General features: G+C 46.6%; 1 long non-coding RNA gene across 1 annotated transcript; it reads left to right on the top strand.

The window, feature by feature from the left end:
• Positions 1–181: 181 nt before the first annotated feature.
• Positions 182–19,249, top strand: LOC146865965 (uncharacterized). Its single transcript, XR_014976740.1, has 5 exons — positions 182–320; positions 14,428–14,506; positions 18,420–18,518; positions 18,613–18,761; positions 18,858–19,249. It is a non-coding gene; the product is annotated as an uncharacterized LOC146865965 (long non-coding RNA).
• The last annotated feature ends 2,439 nt before the right edge of the window (positions 19,250–21,688 follow it).

Genomic DNA, 21,688 nt, shown 5'->3' with positions numbered 1-21,688 from the left:
GATGAAACAGGGATGTTCCTGGCAAAGTCTTTGTTTTTCTGCCCGCTAATATTTAAAAAAAGAATGTAATTACCTTAATGTTGCTCGATAGCCGCAAGATGTGGGAACCGTGGAATACCTGTTTTAATGTTCTTTCCTTTTTCTTCCAGGAAGTGTACAGAGCGGATGCACCGGAAGACTCAGAGGAATCAGGAGGCGTTGCCATGGAGATGGTAAGTATGGCTAGGAGGTCAGAGATGATGGGAGCTTGGAGCCGGGAGGGGAGCTGCCAGAACACTCCTGCTGCTACGAGGGACAAGAGCAGCAAGACCGGAGACCAGGTGAGTAGATAGGTGAGCTGAGGGCAAGCGCCCAGTGTCAGGAGAGAATCCCTTAAATAATCTAATCCTGGAACATGCTAGCACGTGGAGGGTGTGGCTACAAGCTGCAGGTGCTCGCGTCTGCAGTTACAAAGCATGTGGCGAGGAAACACGGTCTTAGCACGGAATAGCTGTTTATCGGACGTCTGCTTCATATGGCTGCGTATGATAAGGCATGCAACACAACAAGATTTACAATACAGAAACGCATTGTGCCTACCACTTGCTTGCAGTGATATGTCATCATGTTTGTCAATGTGTAACATCATGGGTAATATATTATGCTCTTAAGAATGCACATAACAAGATTGCATAACAGTGAAACACCACATGCTACCCCCAGGTGTCATGTAGTTCCTATATGACCTATACAGGATCTGCGCGTTTGGATAACATAAACTGTGGGACTGGTGGCAGACTGATTCCGTGCACCCCACTGGGTATGTTAGCCTGTCTGTATCAGCTAGCTCACGGTGCCACTATACTCTCTTACCAAGTAGAGACTAGATTATGGCAACCTCAGAACATGACAACCCTGATCCCTCAGGACCGTGGAAACAATATACTACCTTACGCTCAGTCCCTCGTACTTACTTAGTTTGTCTCAGAGACACACACCGAATAAAACAAGCTGGACGTTTTTAATAATCATTTAGTGAACAGTTGTTATTCTGTTGTAAAACATGTGCTGCAACAACCACTAGACAGTATAAGATATAAATGATCAACAGTACTATGAAAGTAAAAGGATGGCATAGTTCTGCCATCGTTCTAAAATCATGAATATATTCAAGTATATAAAACACATGAAAAAAGATGCGTACTCCTACGATGCCTCCCTATCTAGCTGTACCTAAGTGTACCAAGCATGGGTATAGGTGTTAAGCCAATAATCTCTCTAGGATTTAATCAACCCCATTACCTTAAGTGAGAGTGTGGGACCCTGTCCTGGTCTCAAGTTGGACACCCCGCAAGGGATGTTTAGACCACTGCGAGCTGGAGTGTCTGCATGCTTGAACCTCAGCATCTCTGGTCAGTGTGTCGGCCCGGAAGTCTCGATCTCCTCTAGCAATCTTAGCAAAATGTGATGTATATATACTCATAGGTCTCCCCAGGGGTCCTACCTTGCTGTGTTACTGTGTGGGCCTAAGAATGACGTTGGGCCTGAACTTTGTACATAGATTTTATACCGGAGATGATAGTCCTGCTGTGCTTCCAGGAATCCTCATGCATAATATATGAGATTTTGAACTAGGGAAAACCCGCGTTCTGAATGCAGTGTAATATCTAGGTAAAAGGTGAGTCCCTGTGAACCGTGACAAGTGTAATGTAGGGAGAGAATATAGGTGAAGGGTAACGAGTTTATCGAGGTCTATATTATAGTGATTATATGGAATATAACACAGGAGGGGAGCCACTTATTATGAACCTAAGCGTGCCGTGGCATGGGGACACAGCGTCATGGCATGGGGACACAGGGTAATGACACCTATTGTAAGATTGGCAGCTGTGTAGTATGTATAATGGGAAAATAAGGGAGAAACAGAGATGTGGAGATGTTGTCACGGCCACATTACACAATTGGTGGTTATCACAGAAAGAGAGAGAACATACACTCCGTAAGAATCAATATGGTATGTATTATAAATTCATTTGACATCCACTGGGCGAAATCGCCACTTAATTACATTGGGACCCGATGTTGAAAACTTTGTAAATAATACTGCATTAGCATTTCCATCATTTCAGGAACTGAATCTATAACATATGGCATAGTAGGCAGATCAAATAAATTCCAAAGATACAAATTAATCTTATATTTACTAGGTGAAAGTGCCACTTATTTCCATAGGTACCTAATGTTGAAATTTTTGTAAACAATGAGGCATGTGAATGTCTATGATTTCAGTAATTGAATCTATAAGTTATGATATGGTAATCAGATTAAATAGATACTGTTAAATGCTTGTTCTGCTAATCTCTTCTATTTTCTTGATATGGAGGAAAGTTGTTTAAATGAAATTTCATCGAAGGCGAAGACACAAAAGTGTTGGATAAGAAGTTGCTTTATTTTCGCTGTGTATACAGATATGAATTGTTGTCTATGATATTTGTCATGTATGTTGTGAGTATAGCATTGCAATTTGTTGTTTATATGTGTTTTTGTATTTATGGATATTATATATGTGTTTTATGTATTATACTTGCAACACCAATGAAGTTCATTGGAGCAAAACACGTTGTTTGCAGCCTTAATTATTTTTATGCAAGAGAAGAAAATGTTGAGAATTCAGTAAAGAAGAAATAAGAAACTCGATTGATCATATTGGACTTTTAGCTTTACATTTATTTGGGTGCAGTGTTGTGTTCATTATTCTTATTTTTAGATGGAAACCAAATATAAGGCCCGATTTGCTCTTTTGTCAAAACGCGGTTTACTATATTATGTTTCATTGTGTTTTCTATGTGTCTATGCTCGCATTTTTATTCATTTTCTCAATGATTTTACAAATGTTATGTTTTATGCACTTATGCTTACATTCTATTAGACATGTGTATTCATTCATACATTATCTACACATAATTCAAAAATATGGATTAAGGATGAATTAAGGCAATGTAGGAATCACGATCCTTAAAATGAGTGATCTCTAACCCCAATCCAGGGATGCTGTGAACACCATGACAGACTCCATTTTAGTTAGGTTAAATTAGCCTGTTTCTCCATTTTCTTGCCTGCATATCTTTAGCTGAACGTGTGAAAGTCATGGTCACGGCTGCTAACGTTTTGTTTATTATCTTCCACAACAGGTGCCACAATTCTAACATGGCCTCTTGCTGTGTAGATCTCATGGTTTTAGAACTGGCAGTTTAGAAACATGTGGACATGGCTGACGCATTTTCTGTCATGTTAGCTTAGTCTGTTAAGAATCTCATGTCTCAGAGCACTGTTTTAGATTGGAAATCAATCAAAGGTAAAATCAGTGGTCAAACCCTATATAAACTCCATGATTTGACTGTTGATTTGGAGCCGAAGGATTGGCTGATGAAATGGTCATTTCAGACTTGCATGCCAAACACAGCGTAACTTTATAGAGAATTGTAGGACATTTTTGGGGGATTTTTGCAGCGCCAATAGTGGGGTTTTGAATAATATTAGAATAATGAAGGAAGCTTCTTGGACAACCTGTTGAGAATATAAGCCCTGTGGAACCTTGCGGTGTATGAGCGAAATTCGTTTGCTACATGGATTTATTTTATGAAGAATATTTGAAGAATGATAAAGGAATTCGTTTTTATCACAAATATGCGTCAAAACGTATTAGGCTTTGATTTTGGACTTAATGAATAAACTGTGGTACTTTACCTCTCTAGTCTGATATTGTCTCTATAATATGTAATGTTTGATAGTCCTTCTGCCCCTTGTAAAGTGTTCCTTCTCGTTTAAAGCTCTGCGTTTCCATTTGGAAGTTTAAAATATTTCCCCATTGGTTTTACACTCACATTTAGAAGAGGGTCTCTTATGGTGGAAAAGTGCTGATCGGTTACAAACTTTTAAAATTTAGATTGAAACTTGAGTTCTTCTGTTTTTCACAACAAATAATTATTTAAAAAAATATTGAGTTATGAGGTACTTAGAGGAAGAGTAACCCAGATCCTTGCCTTTCTTTTTAACTAACATGGGTCAACGGGTTATGTCCATAGAAGAATATGGACCAGGCTGGATTTTAAGTGGACTACCTCCAGTGCCTATGCCCAAAAGATTAACAGAGACATGGTCAGGGAATGGCTGCAACATTGACAGCACTGATGAATTGTACTTTGAAAAATTTTATTATTACTAGGTCCATCTTTGATGTCTGATTCTTATTAACTGATGACAAAGCTTGCAAAAATCATTGTAAAGTGCCTTGCGTAAGTAGCAAAATATCAAGCATAGATAATTCTGGGGGGCGTGGCTAACCGAGCAGCGAGATGGCCGCTCTTTGAGCGAGCTCCGCCGGCTGCACACGAATAAATCCTTGATTATCCTTCACAGCGCTACCGAGGGGCCCGGCTTCTGTGTGTAATTGATGCGGCAGTCCGGAGGCACGATCGACTGAATCCTTGCCGCTCGCGGGTGGCTGCGCGACGAGACCTGGCGGCCGCGGGTGGCGCCGGCCCGCACACTAGAGCCCGCCTGCTGCTGTGGAGCCCGAGGCGGCGGTGACATCTGGCCGGACCTCGGGGATTGCTGGGCCAAAGGAGATCGGCGGAGAGGGGACTACTCTGGCGCCCTTGGCGCGGGGCTGGGAGCTGCCGGCGGCCGCTACGCGGAAACATTTGTGGACGGAGGAAGGGAGCGGAGCGGCCATTGGACAGAGGTAACGGATCGGGGGAAGGTCGGGGCTGAGGCAGAAACGCGACGCCGCCATTTTGCGGTGCGGCCGGGTCGATAGAGGAGAAGCTGCGGACCCGTGGCGCACTAAAGCCTACACTGCGAGAGCCCCTTGCTTGGCATGCCCCTGAGCCCCTGCAGATCGCCGTTTGGCGTGACGGTGTCGATCTTGCCCTGATAATAGGAGCTCCGCTCCCGGGCACAGAAACGAACTAAAAACCTCAGCCTGATCCTGCCAGAGCCTTTCCCGCGCTCTGTCCTCCACTCGGAGATCGTGGGGGGAACTTGGAAGGGGCTGCTGACCCCCCAGTTCTCTCTTGCGACGACTCGAACTGTGCCTGCCAGTCCTAGAGGGTGGCCTGCGCGGCGCACCGGTGAGTGCTTCATACCACAGCCTGCACACCGCGTCCCACGAGTGTCCGAGATGGGGGGCACGAAGGATGCGAAACAGCCCAAACTGACATTTGACCAAAAGCAGAAGACCAAGCAACAAACAGCGGACACGGGAGCCGCGTCGTCTCCTCCCAAGAGCCCTGCAGCTGAAATTGATTTTGGCGCTTTAATGCTGGAGGTCAGATCTAGCTTGAAGAGTATCGACGCAAAGCTGGATGCTATGGCCACACAGCTAGAGGCGGTCAAGTCCAAAGTGGACGTACACGAAACGAGGCTAGACTGCCTAGAAAACAGACATACCGAATGTGCCGAGTTTCAGCAGCAGGCGAAAAACCACATAACCAACATTGAGCGCGAACTGGAGTCCATGCGAGCCAAGGCGGACGACTTAGAAGCGCGCTCCAGGAGGTCCAACGTCAGAATTACGGGCATTCCGGAGACGGACAACACCGGAAAGATGGAGGTCTTTGTGACTGATCTTCTACATGAGCTGTTTGACCCGGACCTGTCCCAGGTATTCACGGTGGAGAGGGCGCACAGGACACTGGGCAAGAAACCACCACCAGGCGCCACTCCACGCCCTATATTGGCCAAGCTGCTCAATTTTCAGGACAGGGACCGCATCCTACAGATGGCCCGTGAAAAAGGCAAGATCATCCATAAAGGGAATCATATCTCATTTTACCCTGATTTCACCCCCCTCGTCCAGGCTGCCAGAAAAGAGTTCATACCTGCGAAGAAACTCCTGATGCAGGCCGGAGTCCAATACTCCTTGTTATACCCAGCCAAATTGAAAATCTTCCATGAACGAACTGCTCACTTCTTCACTGACGCTAAGTCAGCCTTAAAGTTTGCTAAACATATCAGTGGCCCCGGTGCCAGACGCAAATCGCCGAGGTTGGAGGAGGACGCGGCCCGCATGAGCGACAATGATTGAGGGACTGAGGGTAATGGGGTCTGTGCTGCCCCTTTCAACTAAAGCTGACATTTGCTGGATTGTTTGGTTCCCTCGAGACGTGGAATGGAGGACACTGCTGGAACTGCTGGAGCTGGCCTACTCATGCTGGGGGGGTCTTGGTTGTTGACTGTGTCACAGGTCTGAGGCGTATTGGACGGCACACAACTCCAGTACTGTTTGATCCATGCTGCTGGGCACCCCTCGGGTGTCGCGGATATCCTTCAGTGTGCAGCCACCCTGTGTATTCAGGGGTGTCAGCTAGGAGCACCTCGCCCCATGGGGTATCTCCCGTTGTTTTTGTTCTCAGTTGTCGCAAGTGCGATTCAGAGCACGAATGGGATTCTAGCGCAACCTGATTGGGGGGTTGGCGTGGGTGGGGGTTGGGGGGGGATGTTGAGTGTTTGGTTACCGGTGCTGGTGGAGCGCGTTGCAATCTATCTTCTCACGACTGTACTGCGCGGGAGTGTGCGGCGATCTGGGCCTGTTTGTGTGGGGGGGGGAGCGGGGCGGCGGCCTGGTCACCCTGGATGTGCCACAGGCATGGGGGGAGTTAAATTGTGGACTTGGAACATTCGTGGCCTTGGGGACTATAAAAAAGCCAGATTGATGCATAATATGTTGACCAGACACAATGTAGACATTTGTTTGTTGCAAGAATCTCACATCAACTCGACCCCATCGCCCAGGCTGAAACATCACAGGTGGTCGCATGTATATTCAGCTATATACTCTAACTATGCCCGGGGGGTGGCTGTCCTCATACGGAAAGGGTTGGATTGGAGAGAACATAATTGTGTACTGGATAAGGAGGGTCGTTATGTACTGGTGCATGGCTCATTGCAGGGTAGGCCGCTGGTTCTGGCCGCTATATATGGCCCAAATGTGGACGATCCTGATTTTTTTCGCAATGTTTGGGCGCAAATTGTGTTGCTTGATTGTAACCTGATAGTGGTGGGGGGGGATTTCAATGTAGTGTTGGACGATGATTGGGACAGAAGGGGTGCTAGTAGACCTACGCATGCGAAAGCGAGGCAGGCGTTGCTAGATGTGATGGAAGAGGGGAGACTGACTGATGTGTGGAGACTTCGTCACCCTGGGGAGAGAACGGGGACCTGCATCACGTGTCATCATGACGCTTGGTCCCGCCTGGACTTTTGGCTGCTGTCTCCTGAGGTGGCTACATGGGTGGGGGAGGTGGATATTCAGGCTAGGTCGCTTTCGGACCACGCCCCCTGCATGCTAGAGCTGCGGATACCCAACGTGGCTCCTAGGGCGTTTTCATGGCGGCTGCCACCCCACGCCCTTACAGATCAGGTGTTCACGGAAGAAATTAGGGATGACATTGTCAAGTACTTTGCAGAAAACGAGGGTTCGGCCTCCTCTGAGGCCGTGGTGTGGGACGCTTTTAAGGCGGTAATACGGGGCCAGTGTATAGCTCGGCAGGCAGGGGTGCTACATACCATACGTCGGACACTGGCTCAGCTAGAGCAAGAACTTAAGGATCTGGACCTGGCCTTCTGCCGAGACCCGACGTTGGCTATTGCAGGTAGTCTTAAGGCAAAACTGTTGGACTTCAACGAGGAGGCGCAGAGGGAGGTGAAGTTCTTAGGGAAACAGGCCGAAGCCCGCAGATATGGGGAAGGTGATAGACCGAGCAGGACACTAGCTAGATTGATTGCTCCCCAGGCTCAGGCACACTATATACACACTATCAATAATAGTGAGGGGACACGGGTCACGGGCCAAGAGGCGGTGCTGAAGGCCTTCGCCGATTTTTATGCTTCCCTTTACACGTCCAAACACTCTGCTGCTCCGACTTCCCTGGACGGTTTTCTTGACTCTATAGCCCTTGTCTGGTTCAATGACAACCATAGACAATACATGGACCTGCCTGTCTCGGTCCAAGACATAGCTCAGGTTATCAAGAGCATGCCAGCTAATAAAGCTCCTGGCCCAGATGGCCTAACCACAATGTTTTACAAGACGTATGCTGAAGAACTGGCCCCGAAACTGCACTCAGTATTCGTAGAGGCGCTGGAGCTGAATTCCCTCCCAGACTCCATGCACGAGGCACTCATTGTCACCCTATTAAAACCCGACAAAGACGAATTATACCTGGACTCCTATCGTCCCCTTTCTCTCATAAATGTGGACGCTAAAATTTTTGCCAAGATCATTGCAGACAAATTACAGCCGATGCTGCCAATCATCGCTCTCCCGGACCAATCAGGATTCATCCCTGGCCGTGCCACCTCGCACAACCTCAGAACACTTTTCTCCATCCTACATTATCTCCACCCCTCCGTCCAGGCCGCAGTCGTGTTCCTAGACGCGACTAAGGCGTTCGATTCGTTAGAGTGGCCGTACCTGTTTCGTGTCTTGGGCAGGATGGGCTTCAGTCGTAACTTTATTACTCTCATCAAATTGCTATATGACAAACCTCGAGCTCGGGTACGAGTGAATGGCCTGGTGTCCGAACCCTTTCCCATCTCCAGGGGGACTAGACAGGGGTGCCCACTGTCGCCCCTCCTCTTTGCTATTGCGATGGAGCCACTGGCGGCCAGAATACGCCAACACCACACGGCGAGAGGGATAAGCTTCAGCTCTCGTAGTCTGCTGATCTCTCTTTATGCAGACGACGTCACTCTGTATGTTAACAGCCCCGCAGAGAATTTGAATCCACTGCTCCGAGAATTTGTACGTTTCGAGGGTCTGGCGGGCGTGTCTATAAATTGGTCCAAGTCAGTTGCATTCCCTCTAACTGACGAGACAGCTCAACCTCCTTCGGACTACCCCCTGCGTTGGGAGACTGACGCGGTCAAATACTTAGGTATCTGGATTAGTCGGGACACGCAGGAACTATGGTCTCTCAACTTCGGCAGAGCGGTCGACTGGCTGGAGCGGAGGGTGGAGGTCTGGAACAAACTTCCCCTGTCCCTGGTTGCGAGGGTTGCACTGGCGAAAATGGTAGTTCTCCCGAAATTCCTATATCTGTTCGTTAATCTTCCGTTACCCATGACTGCATGCTTCCATGCACGAGTCCGCTCCTTACTTGTATCTCTGGTGTGGGCTGGGAGGCAGGCGAGGACCTCTTGGGCTCTGCTTACACTCCCGCTGCGACAAGGGGGCCTCGGGGCACCTGACCTAAAGCTATACTCGCTGTGCGCTCAGGCTCAATTCTTGCATTTCTGGGTATTCCCCACCCCCTACCAGCCGCATGTGGCGGTGGAATTGGCCGCGGTTGCCCCGTTGCCACTTCGGGTGGCGTTGTATGGTAAGGTTTCCCGCCCCTCGAAGGAGGTAGACACCGTTGAGATGATCCGCTGGTCCTGGAAGGAGTTAAGTCGGAGGGCGGGCCTTCCCTTGCTCTATGCGCCGGCTATTCCACTGCGAAGCAATCCGATGCTGCCCTGCCTTTGCGCTAGGGGAGATACCATCACGCTCCAGGGGAGACGGGTGGCCACTTTCGCAGACATCTACCCTGATGGGACGTTTGGAGCGTTGGGTGTCCGCGAGGACGGCCAGCCTACCTCGTTCTCGGACGCGCTTCTGTATCACTCTCTCCGGGAGTCCTGCAAGAAGATGTGGCCTCAATTCCCCGAGGAACCTCCGCAACTGGATGCCCTTCAGAACTTGCTGTCACGACCCTCCCCCGCGAAACTGGTATCTAGACTGTACCACTGCATGCAGGAGCAGGCCCCGCTCACCGTGCCTATGGCCAAACAGGCTTGGGCCGCAGACCTGGACGGGACCCTGACAGATGACGTGTGGGAATACTGCTGTAAGCAGCTCACGGCGCTGTCACCGAACTATAGGCTACGACTGGTCCATTTTAAATTCCTGCACCGGTACTATCGCACACCAGTGCTGCTACATCGCATGAGAATCCGCACTGACGCTTCATGCTGGAAGTGTGGTGGAGCTGACGCGTCCTTCCTCCATGTGGCGTGGAGCTGCCCAAAGCTAGATGAGTACTGGTCGAGCATCTTTGAGGCCATCAATCACATATTACACAGGTCAGATGAACCCACTCCGCTTTTAGGGCTCCTGGGATACGTTAAAGATACCGAACCCGTTGACAGGAAACTGCACGCGATGCTGCTGCTTTACGCTAAACGCCAGGTGGCGATACACTGGGGCCGTGGAGCCTTGCCTACGTTCGCCGCATGGGTTCGAGACGTTACATATGGTCAGACACAACTCACGAACTACTGGGAGACGATGCCCACCGCATCTAGGCCCAATGACATCTGGGAACCCTTCCTGCAGTGGACTAGAGAGCGGGCGGGTTCGGATGCCTCTGTGGACTCCCCTGGGACGGGTGTTTCGGATGACATGGGGTGAAACCTTAGAGCCCTGTGTGCATTTTGCTGGGATGGATGGATACATGCTTGGTTGATGTGCCTGAGGGCTGTGGGATGTGTTGCTATTGTCGGATCCCATGCCTGCTGCGTGCCTGTCGGGTTTGACATGATGCCCCCCTTCCCGTCCAGGCGCCCCGCTGTTTTGTCCGACCGCATCCCCTCCCCCCCCCCCTCCGCCCCCGCCCCATAGCTGCTGCCTTGCGATCCTCCTGCAGCCGCCAATGCTGCTTGTAGTCGTCCCTCTATGACGGACGGGTCCTTGTACGCGAGCCCCTGCGTATGTGAGATGTGATGTCTGTTGATTTTTTGAAATAGTTCTGCACCGAAGTTTGTTGTTTCCCTCCGATTGTTGCGGGGGGGTTGGGCGAAAAGGTGGTAGTGGACGATTTACCTATGCATTACCTTTTCCATGAGCTGCGGTCCTAGTACTCGCCGGAGTGACTGGACGAGACCGTGAGCCTAGGATTCGTTTCCAGTCCACGACACCCAAAAATGTAAGACCATCCACTCTGCACTGGTTATACCTTTGTACTCCTCACCAGGGTTAAGGGTGTGTATCTCCCTGAATGGTAGGATACTGACATTGTTTATGACTCCTAATATGGTACACCTTAATTGAAAACATTTGTTGATATCGCGGCCTACCTCCGGGTTGTTGGCGTGACGCAGTGTAACCTTTCCTTTGCACAATAAATGTCTTAAAAAAAAATAAAAAAAATAAAATAAAAAAAAAGCATAGATAATTCTGGTGAAGAAGTAATACTCAGACCTGCTGTGGAAGAATAATTGGATTCTTTTCTAATAGCACCCTCATGGGAGACTGCTCCCTCAACCTGAACTTGGTGATTTGAGGTCTTCGATTGATTACTGTGTATATCCTTAAAGAATTGGAGGTAATCCCACTTTTTTTATTATTGAGGAAGAAGAGAAACCTTCCTCAGCCTATTGGAGGTTGTTGATCTTTCCACTCTAGTTCTGCACCCATTTGACAAACAAACCCTCTGAGAAGTGTTTCATTGATAGAAGAATCAAATGAACCCTTATAGTATCTCTATATGTTGCTACCTCAGCCTGTTCCAGCCTTGACTGTGGAGGTTTAAAATGCTTGGAAACAGATTTCCAGTTAGAGTTCATAAAGGGAGAAGGCATTTGTCCTTGAACAAAGTTGTAACACCTAAATCACGTTGTAATACAACTGAAGTGTTAATAGCTGGGACTTTTAATTTTTCCGAACCTCCTGATACAAGACCTTTTCTTTGTCTTGGGACACATGGATTTTCTGCTTGGGTTTTGTGAGGTTTTAAGAAGGCCAAACTTACCCAATTACATTTCTTAAAATGGTGAGTTTTATGAAGACAGTGAGACCAAGTCAGGTCATGGATTCTTACAAAAGATATAATAAAAGATCTTTTCACTGTAGAAAATTAGTTTGTGGTTCAGTAGTGTAGTTCCAATAGTACCCTTTATGCAGGACCTACGCATTTGTGGATAACATAAACTGTGAGCCTGGTGGCAGAATAACTCTGTACACCCCCATCGAATATGTTAGCCTGTTGTTTGCATTAGCTAGCTCGTAGTGCTACTAGAATCTCCTGTTATCAGAGAGATTAGTTTTTGCAACCTCAGAACACAATAATCTCAGACTCGTGGAAACAATATACTACTTTTCACCCAGTCACTTGTGCATGCTTGTTTGGCTCTCAGAGAGATACAGAGAAGAAACAGCTGAGCGTTTTTACAATAAAAAATTATTGTACTGTAGTTCTTCTCATGTAAAATAAGTGCACTGTTACAACTGTAACACAGTAGCAGAGATATGGAACCAGCAGTACAGTGAATAAAAAGGAATAGTATTGTTTTACCATTTTGCAATAGTCACAAACATATACACAAACATGAAATGCATTTATAAAAGTAAAGTGCGTACTCCTAAGATGCCTGACTAGATGTACCTAAGTGTACCTGGCATGTAAATAGGTGTGAAAGAGCTACTGAGCCTAAAAGCCTAATAGTCTAGAATCTAAGAGCCAAGAATACCGCTAGGATTGAGTCGAACCCCCATACCTTGATAGTGAGAATGTGGGACTTTGTCCTGGACTTGAGCTGGACACCCCGCAAGGGATAGCTAGACCACTGTTAGCTGGAGCGATGTCATGCCGGAGCCGCAGCGTCTCTGGTCAGTGTGTTGGCCTTGAAGTCTCGGGTCCCTCCTGCTTTCTGATAGCAGGAGGTGCTGTATTTATACAGTCTATGTACGTGTGTTACCCATTGCTCAGTTTGAGGTATGACGTTGGGGATTAAACCTTGTGCGTCGATGGGAGAGGTGAAGTATGCCTCCTAGAGAGTGTACTCATTAATTATTCATATGTGCTAAGGATGACGTCTTAGCAAAATCGATTGGAAAAACCCACCCTCGGCATGGAACTAGGTGAAAGGTTTAGTTCATAAAATGCTACAGTCCTTATAAGGCGTTATGTCCATACAAGGCAGTCTGTCCTTATTTGGAGTGATGTCCTTATAAGGCTCGTTCATGTGAAATAATGGGAGCTAATGTAGGGAAAGTGTACGATGTTCCCTGGACCTATGTTAGGGTACCGATATGAAATATAACAGTTCCAGTGTTGAAATGTTGTACTATTGTATTATTGTAATGTTGTACGATGTGTTGTTACCCCTTCTGACAAGAGTTTTGCATTTCAAATTAAAAGTGATAAATAGGATTCCAATTAGAGTTTGAAAGAACCAAGGAAAGTCACATTTTAGGGTTTACCATGATGTAACTCCAAATCCCTCCTTGCCCCTCGGCAATAAATGCAGTGTAGGGGAGTCACAAGTGGAACCAGGTGCTGCTTACACTCCACAGATGTTATTGAAACTGCTGCGCTCTAAAGCTCTGATGCAGAAGCATTTCAAAGCCCCAAATCAGACGTAGCTGCTCGTTTGCCTACGCCTGAGGAGGGAATTACGGCGTATGACATGGAAGAGGGGGTGAAGTATTCCTCATTTATCACTTGCCTTTTGATTGATCAGCTTCCACAATCCTTTTTGCACATCGAGGACCTGTAGAGAGGAGCACAAGCTGCCTTCCCACTTCTGAGCAGTGGAGCAAGCATGCACAAACTAGTTCCTTGAAGGGAACTGAAAAGTTTGTCCATGTGTTTGATTTGAGCGAGAGTAGTAACAACCTAAATAAATACAGAGAAGGTCTTTGACTCTGGAGTGGGAGTATCTGCGGCTAGTCCTTCAATTTATGGGATTCAGAATGATCATCAATAAATGGATAAAGCTGATATACTCCTTTCCCATGGCTCACATTAAAACGGCCAGGGAGATCTCATATTCTTGCCCTCATCTAGGAGGGAACGAGACAGGGATGCACCCCTCCCCATTGCTTTTTGCACTAGTAATGGAGCTCACACGTACCATATAAGTAAACTGGGATCGCAGATTGGTTTACAAACACATGACTGCACCCTTGTTGTCCCTTTATATGCAGACAATATTCTGTTCTACGTAAGAGATTATGTTAATGGCTCATTCAGGATGAACATTGTTAATCACATTGAACAATCTGAGCCAAAGGTGAATGGTCCCCAGAAGGTGGATTCTCAAGTGGGACAGAATTAGAAAATAAAGGGAGAGAGTGAGTGGTTCACTGACTGTCCAGCATTTTATAGTGGAAGTAGTAAGATAAACAAGAGCAGACATCTGCAGAAGATACTGTACGGTATTACATGCTTCTGGGAGAAGGAATATTATTAAAGTTATTAAAACCTTTCAGTGTTTGGTTGGGAGACTCCTGTATAAAATGCGAGTTAAAGGAAGTGTAAGATATTTTTTATTAGTAAATAATGATTGCTTGGTGTTATTAATGTTCTGCATTAAAAACGACTACACTGCAATTTACAGAAATAGGCCCAAACTAGCCCGGACTCCATGTAACTGTGTTTGCATTTCTTTTTCCTCCACACGCAGGAAAATTTGCAGTAATGCAATGCTTTGTGATGAAATGTTCCTGGCAACTGTTCAAAATCCTTCCTGCATGTATTTCAGAGTAAGCAAATATTTATTTTGGGAAAATGTAATTCCATAAAACATACATTCGATAAAATATTTCATTTCATAAAAGAATCCAACATTTGAGAAGTACGTTTAAGTTCTAAAACTGAGCAAAAAGTGCAAAGGTGCATAATTTCATTTAAAAACATTTCATAGCCATTCTGTGCCCCTCTTCCAGAGGCTCGGAAGTGTTAGATTATTTTACATATTCCTTAAAATCAAATAAAAAATAAGATAAAATGCATTAAGAGCTTTTTGCTGCCAAAATGCAATACAAAGCATCCTAGGACCGGTTTCGGGGTTTCACCCCTCTTCGGCCAGGATAGCTTGATTTCAGTGGCATGGAGAGCACGGGACTCACGTCTGAGCATACCCGTCCCACTCGGGATGGATTTAGACCCAGATCTCTGTACTGGGGTGAATGTATGACATTGTTCTGCATTCTGTCCATCAACTGTTGTTTTTGCATTTGTCACCCCGAGTGGGAAGGGTATGCCCAGACGTGGGTCCCGTGCTCTCCATGCCACTGGAATCAAGTTATCCTGGCTGAAGAGGGGTGAAACTCCGAAACCGGTCCTAGGATGCTTGTTTCCAGTCCAGGGAGGACCTGGCTTGGCAGTTCGGGCTGGACTGTTCCTGTGAGGCACAGGGTCAAGACTAATTTGCATATGGCTGGGTTCAAACTGGAACAGCATGGTGAGCAAACAAATGATGGATTTAGACCCAGATCTCTGTACTGGGGTGAATGTATGACATTGTTCTGCATTCTGTCCATCAACTGTTGTTTTTGCATTTATACAAGAGACACACATAACTGACTCGTCCCTAACCAAACTGAGGGCCCATGGGTGGGGGAAAACACGTGCCTCAACTTATTCCAACTACTCTAGGGGAGAAGCAATCCTAATCAGGAGAGGACTCCCGTGGACGACTGTGAAGGTCAAGGTGGACTCGGAGGGCAGATATATTGTTTTAAGTGGTGAGTTATTTGGCCAGCGCATTACAATAGTTAACGCTTACTGACCAAACACTGATGATCCCACCTTCTTTACTCAGCTATGGCAGGCTATTCAATCGATGTGACATAATGCTGTGCTATGGGGCGGGGACTTTAACGTGGTTCTTTCAGAACACAATGACAGGGTGGGAGCACCTAGGCCACACTACCCACGAGCTGCATCCACGCTTAACCACCTAATTGAGGACCACTGCTTGGTCGACACCTGGGGAGCGTTGAACCCTACCGTTAGAGAAGGCACATGTGTCAGACAGCAATTTAGAGCCTGGTCTCATTTGGATTTTTGGCTCACGTCATGAGACTTACATTCATGGATCATAGAGGCAATACACCACCCATGCACACAGTCGGACCACGCACCTGTGGTGCTCCGCATGCAAATCCCTAGGCCACGCATACAGCGTTTCACATGGTGCCTACCACACTAGGCATTGATGGACTCCGTGTTTAAGGAACGCATCTGCAATAAAATACAAGACTACTTTGACTGCAATACGGGATCAGAAGACTCAGAGGGTGTCATGTGGGAGGCTTTTAAAGTCATTATTCGTGGTGAGTGTATAACTTTTTAGGCCGGGGTCCTAAAGGACATCCGCAGATGTCTCGCGACATTAGAAAGTGAAATCCGCGACCTGGAACAACACTACTTCCAAATCCAATCGCCAGTCACACTAGCGAACATCCGCAGGAAGTTAACGGCACACCAGGAAAAGGATGTAAGGGAAACACAATTTTTAAATAAGCATGCCCAGGCCTGGCATTATGGGGAGGGAGATAGACCCGGGATAACATTGGCAAACCTGCTAAAACCACCTGGAGGCTCTTGGAACATCACTAAACTGCGTACACCGGAGAACGCATTGGTACACTTGCCCACTGACATTCTAGACACAATGAAATGCTGTTATGCCCATTTATACACATCGAAGACCATTCCATCAGACTCAGACATAAAGAACTACTTAGACTCACTTGATCCACTGTGGCTTAACAACACACATCACGAGTACCTAAATGAGCCGTTCTCTACAGAGGACATACCAAAAGTCATCCAAAGCATGCCTGGCGACAAGGCCTCCTGGGGCGGACGGCTTAACCGCTGCCTTTTGAAAAGAATATGCAGAGCTGTTGGCACCTCGGCTGTTAGAAGTATACAACAAAGCGTTGCAGGTGAAAACACTTCCGTGCTCAATGCGCAAAGCCATTATTATAACAATACTCAAGCCAGCATCTTGTAATTTGGATCGTCCATTGTTCCTAATAAACATAGACAATAACATTTTTGCTAAATTATTAGCCAATGGGATACAGCCACTACTTTCCCTAATCATCAGACCAGACCAGTCCGGTTTTGTGCCGTGACGCTCCACCTCACACAATCTCAGGATGCTTTTTACACTATTACATTACCTAGCCCCCCAGGTCTCAGCAGTTGCTGCAATGCTAGATGCCACAAAAGCGTTTGACCCACTGGAGTGGAAATTTCTCTTCACGCTACTCGAACAGCTAGGTATCAGTCCCCTATTTTTGCAGCTTGTTGGACTCCTATAGAGTGCACCCACTGCCAGGCTGAAAATGAATGGGTTAGTCTCAGAACCAATTCCCATCACTCGTGGGGCTCGGCATGTATGTCTGCTGTCCCCCCTTGTATTTGCTATTGCCACGGAGCCTTTGGCGGCACTGCTGAGACAACATCATGCGCAGAGGGGCCTCGCCTTTACCACTAGAGGTTTGATAGTGTCCATGTACGTGGATGACTTAACTCTTTATGTCAAGAACCCTGAGACAAACTTCACTCCGCTAACCAGAGAGCTAGTCCGATATGGAGGTCAATCTGGTATTAAGATCAACTGGGCCAAATATACTATTCTCCCACTGACAGACACAACGGTGCCATTTGACACTAAATTTCCGGTGGAGTGGGCGGATGGACCTGTGCGGTATCTGGGAATTTGGATAAGCAGGAACTTACAGGAGCTCTAGACATCAAATTACAATAGAGTGTTGACCTGGATAGAAGAGAGAATCCAAAGGTGGAAACACTTGCCACAATCACTCACAGGGCGAATAGCAATTATGAAAATGATATTTCTCCCTAAACTCCTATACCTGTTTGTAAACTTACCTATATCCCTCACTTCACACTTTTTAAACGCCTCAAATCAGACATGATTGAACTGGTATGGGCGGGTAAACAGCCCCAGGGCATCCTGGGATCTTCTCACACTTCCCTTGGCGCAGGGTGGGTTGGCAGCTCCTGATTTTGTATTGTACGCATATTGTACCCAGACGCAATATCTCCACTTCTGACAACATCCTACGCCTTTCCAACCACATGTAGCCATAGAAATTGACAGAGTGGCCCCATTACCCTTGACAACCGCCCTGTACCAGGACTACAAGCATCCCAAACAAGAGAGCAACACCACAGAAACATTACGGTGGGCATGGAGGGGGATTCGCAAAAGAGCCAAACTAGAAACACTATATGCACCAATTATGCCACTGGCTAACAATCCCCTGATCTCTACCTCACTGGAAAGCAATATATGGAAAAGAGCTCAACGGAAGGAGCTGCATACGTTCAAAGACCTGTACCCTGGTGGCCAGTTTATCACTATGAACAACTAAACACAACACCGCAACCCTCCCCGCTAGATAAGCTGTTGTATTTCCAACTCAGAGCTGCGTGCCGTACAAAGTTTGGTACATTTCCCGATGCCCCATGCTCGTAACTGAGCCCAGACGCATCCCGCGTCCCAATACACCGGTTTGCTTCCGGTTCCCTTCACGACCGCTACCAGATAATCTCCCTTGTAATGTTGACCTTGTTTCTGCTTTCCAGCGCCGAGACCCGACCGTGACCTGACGCTTTTTGTTACATCTCTAGAGTTTGGCCAGATCAGACCCTGCAACTGGATACCGCCTGGGTCCTCCCCCCTCTGAACAATCTACTCCTGCCCTCGTGCTCCACTCGCCAGATTTGCAGGTAATCCCTTCTTCCCTCTTTCTCCCACTGCCTCAGTCACTCCCGCCCTGAGCACACCACCACCCCTCTCACATCACTTTCCTCCTCCCCACAGCTGTTCCATGATTGACTCCCGCGCTGGCAGTCCTTGCTTGACTCTTGACTCTTGCAACACTCTGGAGAATACTCTGGAGACTACCATTACCTCCTTTCTTTTCTTGGATCCCTGACCGCCTTAATTTATTTGTTTCTTGCGGTCCACAGGTAACTATACATACTCTGGGACTTTATCTACCTCCTTTTCGACGGGCTACTTATCTGCTTACACCTCCCCCCTTTTTTCTTTATCTCCCTATACAGCACTATTATTGAAAATAAGTGACCATATGTCCTGATGATGACCAGAAATGATTCTGGTTGAAACGCCGTCGACTATCCAGCACAGAACTTTGGCACTATGGTGGTCAATTGATTTCACCCAATTTAAAAACCCTCATTGTATATAATTGTTTTTTTAGCACAATTTATCATACTTTATCGCCGTTCACGCTGTTTTCTCACCTTGTGTCACTGCGCCGTCACTTGTCACTAGCACGCCCAGTGCCTACTTGTGTGTTATGGTCACCATACACTTTAATTGTACAGTAGTGCAGTTGTAACTACCTACAATAACAACAACTTTACCCCTTTTTTCCAGTTCTGGTCACCCTTCTCTTCTTTTTTACCCCTTCTTTCCCGGTGCTTATGATGTTTACGACTTATTTATCTGCCTTTGCTAAATGATACCCAGTTGAGACATTGTTGCATTGTTACACCGCCTTCACTGGCGGTGCTAGAGTATATGCCTAAAGAACCTTAGGCGCGCAAACTAGTCACTCGCATTTACACTACCACGCAACTCAAATCACCCATTACTACACCTAGCGCACGCACTGCTTGGGATATTGACATAGGGCAAGAAGTATCCTATGAACAATGGACGTTCTGTTGCGGGCAACTTGAGAACCTCTCTCCAAACTACCGTCTTTGCCTTCTACACCGTTTATACCGTACCCCAACCCTATTACACCGCATGGGTTTGTGAACCGACACACGATGTTGGAGATGCAGAGCGGCACCGGCCAACTTTATTCACTTAGCTTGGGAATGTCGCACTATTGCTACGTATTGGGGTGAGATCTTTAGACATATAAAGGACATTACTGACTTTAGCTTACCATGTACTCCCTTGGTAGCAATGCTGGGCTATGTGCGTAGCATGCCCACCACACGGAGAAAGCTGACAGCGATGTTGGTCTTAATGGCAAAACGCCGGGTGGCAATACACTGGGGAAAAACAGCACCACCGGCTATTAAAGCTTGGGTAGAAGATGTCACTTACTGCAGGGACCGACTGGAGTGCTACTGGGAGCTGCTGCCGGCTAGATCCTAAACAAAGGACATATGGTCTTTAATAACACACTGGCTTGGAACTGTGGAAGGGGCCGCACTGTAGGAGACACTCTACACTATTAAAGACAAAGATTGAACACCGAGCACCGCTGACATCAAAATCACGGGGCACCTGCTGTAGAGGCCTAAAAAATTGCTATTTGGTGTTGCTGGGGGGCACTATTTTACTATGGGGCATGTATTTGAAATGTAATCTGACCTACAAAGGAATTAATGCAGTAGAGAACGGATCAGTGTAAGCATGTACTGCGTAACTGTTGGTAACAAATTGATAAGCTGAAATCTGCAAAGTTGTTATGTCTGTTGGTAAATGTTTAAAAAACTCAATAAATATACATTCAAAAAAATGCAATACAACGACTATAAGTCAAGCCTGCTACTTGATTGAGCATCTTGCCCACAAGACAATAGTGAATGATTAAAAGAAGGAAATATCAGAGCCGGTTTACATTACAAGTTCAGAAAGGTGCATATGTGGCTTGCATGTGTTTTCTGACTATCTAGACAATGCATTCTTTTCCTTATTGATCAATCGTGGAGGGGAGATGGATCTGCTTGATATGACCCAACATACTTTGCCAATCGACCTGCTCAATCTGACCGAGAATTTCTGGCCTTGTTCTTTCCTTATCAGCTCCACAGAAAATATGTATTTACTTAGGGTAGCCACTGTATAGATAGATGTATCACCCTTTAGCACCCTTAAGGCCTCATCATGCCTCCTAATGGCTAGATAGTTGCACAGTGGCCAAATCCATTTACTTCTTGGCTTGTTATATGCAGAGCAAAAAAACACGACATGGCTTATACATTGTGCAAAGATCGTTAAGATCAGGACTCCTGCCAGCACTCCACGTAGATGTAAAGGACCCTACTTTGAGCGTGCCATAACAAAACTTCAGGTTTAGAGTCTGTGCCAATTGCTGGATAGGAATATTTAAAAAAAACTTCCTATGAAGGAGTTTCTTTGAGGAACAAACATTGATTTGTCAATCTCCCATGGCTAGGAGAATGGAAGAGGTTAGCTTTGGTATAATCTCAATAATAAGATTTGAACTGTTTCTTTGTAGCAGGAGTCATCAATACAGCATATGACCATAAAGATCCAAGGCCCAGTGTTTCAAACCAGGATTGAACATGTCTAAACCACAGGACTGTGGTGATAGACCATGTTTAGGTAAGGCTTGAGATCCTCTGTGGTCCAGATCCTTACCCAATATATAAGTGGTCTTAGCCGGGCAATTTCTTCCACCTGTTTAAGTGCCACATCAAGGATCGTGGGGATTAGGGGTGTACTCTTGGGAAGGTGGAGGAACCACATCACAGATTTGTTTTTGCTAAGAGTAAGTGGGTCTGTGTACATGTGGCCCCAGGTTTCTGTGCCATATGAAGCAGCTGCTTGGACCTTTAGTTTGTATAACTCCATAGGTTGAATAAGGCCCTTGTGATTGCCCCCTGATGTTTTTTGTAAATGATTGAGGCCTGATGTTGAAGCCACCACGAGGCCCTGCTATCGAGCATTATTTAAATCTGAAGACTCACTCCAAATTCTCGTTGCCCAGGGCTAAAGTGTTTTTAAATGCTCTATGGGGTCTGACTACCATAAATTTGTTTTTAGAGATGTTAATCTCCAGGCCCCTAGCCCACAGAAGGTTTTAAAGTTATTCTATAGTTGCTACAATCCCATTTGGGTCTGGGAGATTAGGAGAGTGCCGGCTGTAAATAGTAATGCAGGAACA

This window comes from Triturus cristatus, chromosome 2_1 (genome assembly GCF_964204655.1).
Source record: "Triturus cristatus chromosome 2_1, aTriCri1.1, whole genome shotgun sequence".
NCBI lineage: Eukaryota > Metazoa > Chordata > Amphibia > Caudata > Salamandridae > Triturus > Triturus cristatus.
This window is presented reverse-complemented; position numbering and strand designations above follow the sequence as displayed.